The sequence below is a fragment of the Colobus angolensis genome, unplaced genomic scaffold (genome assembly GCF_000951035.1).
Source record: "Colobus angolensis palliatus isolate OR3802 unplaced genomic scaffold, Cang.pa_1.0 Scaffold237, whole genome shotgun sequence".
NCBI classification, from domain to species: Eukaryota; Metazoa; Chordata; class Mammalia; order Primates; family Cercopithecidae; genus Colobus; species Colobus angolensis.
The window spans coordinates 419,945-422,078 of NW_012115566.1; positions in this window are offsets into that span (position 1 = coordinate 419,945).

Below are 2,134 nucleotides of genomic sequence, written 5' to 3' on the forward strand. Positions count from 1 at the left end.
GTTTCACTCTTGTTGCCCAAGCTGGAGTGCAATGGTATAATCTTGGCTCACTGCAACCTCTGCCTCCCAGGTTCAAGTGATTCTTCTGCCTCAGCCTCCTGAGTAGCTGGGATTACAGGCATGTACCACCATGCCTGGCTAATTTTGTATTTTTAGTAGAGATTCTCCACATTGGTCAGGATGGTCTTGAACTCAGGACCTCAGGTGATAAGGGAAGGGGCACTATTGACATTTATGGGTGGGACAGAGGTGTAAGATATTCTTCAAAGCACTACCTACATGTTGAAGAATTGTTCCTCACCCAGATTCTCAAAAGTCCCCTAGGACATTCATGCAGTGAAAACCTGTGTTTAATTATCTGAGCCTAGAACTTAATACAGTTAAATTTTTTTTTTAACATACAATGAACTTTCTAGGAATGCAATTATAGTTCTGTGTAAATTTAGGGAAAATTAACTTTGCTACCAAGAGTTGTTCAACATCTTGTTAAATTACTTCATTGATGGCAACATGCTGGAGGTAGTTGAGTCACCAGCTCAGCACCTGGATCAGCCTATGTTGGTAGCAGTTCCATCCCCGTGGTTCTGTGAATAGGTGGAAGCATCTGCTTACTCCATCAAGACTTCTAGGGTAGTCGGGCCTCGGCACTCACACATTAAAATACTGTTTATGTTATTTTATTGCAAGTTACTTTTCTTTCATTTCCCCTTTACATTACAGAAAGGGAAGCATTTTGCTTTTGTGTGTGTGTGTGTGTGTGTGTGTATGTAGGTAGGTTATATCATCTATGACTTTCTCTCCCTCCCTCCCTTTCTTTCTCTTTTTTTGAGATGGAGTCTTGCTCTGTCACCCAGGTTGGAGTGCAATGGTGCGATCTTGGCTCACTGCAACCTCTGCTTCCTGGGTTCAAGCGATTCAGGTGTCTCAGCTGGGATTACAGGCGCACACCACCACGCCAGACTAATTTTTCTGTTTTTAGTAGAGATGGGATTTCGCCATGCTGGCCAGGCCAGGCTGGTCTCAAACTCCTGAGCTCAAGTGATTGGTCCGCCTCGGCCTCCCAAAGTCCTGGGATTACAGGCGTGAGCCTCATCCATGAATCTCAATTTAGGACAGTAAAAGTGTCATTACAAAATATTTATTGTAAAAAAGAGTTGAAGGTTGAGAGTCTCAATTCTAGTCAGTCTCTCAGTGTTTGGTTTCTTCCTACCATTTTTTCCCCCTAGGACCGGTCAGAAAGCTTTTTTTTTTTTTGGTCCCTCCGCAAGAAGGAGCCCACTGTTTCCTCTCCCAGCCCAAACTCAGGCCTACGAACAACAACAACACACCACACACACACCCCTCCACTTCAAGGTATAGCCAAGAGCTTCTGGAGCCGTCAGAAAGGTCTGTTCCTGCTGTCTTTAGAGCTTCCAGTTTGCCCTTGGTCAAGAAATACTGTTTGCTAGGCCCTGCTGGAGTACATTAGATAATATTGGCTTCTAACCACCCGGAGGTTCTTCTTTCTCTTGTCCTTTTACTCCCTTCGTACCTTAATTTCTCTCCTTGATGTCCCCCTCCCTGTTTTTCTTTTCTTTTCTTTTTCTTTTTCTTTTTTTTTTTTTGCCTCCAATCCGTTCTGCGCGTTCCCTGCAGAGCAGGCGAGTAGCAATGCTGCTGGACCATGGAGCTGCTCTAGTCTCCCAGAAATCTTTTCTATACCCAACACTTCTCGCGCTTAAGTGGCCCTCAGCCCCCCTCCCCCACCTCCTTCTGACCCAGGTTTCTTCTTTCTTGCCCTCCGGTCGCAGTTCTCCTGGGCCTCTGCCTCTCTCCTGTCACCCGGATCCAGGGCTGCCTTCTCTTTGTGCAGCCGTCCTTCTCCACCTTCATTCCAGACTCCCTGTCCCAGCGCCAGCTCCTCTGCCTTTGGCTCGGGTTCCCTCATCCCGACCCCAGCTTCCAGTAGTCTTGCCCGCAGGTCCCCGGGTAGTGACCAGTGCCCGGCGGCGAGTGCGTGTGCACCAGTGCACCTCCCTCTCTCCCACCTCTCAGCCGCGCGCCTCTCCGCTGCCCGCCCCACCGCGCTGTAGGCGGTCCAGGGCGGGGCTGGGATCCGGGGCGGCTCCCGGGGCTCGGGTTGTGGGAGGCGCCC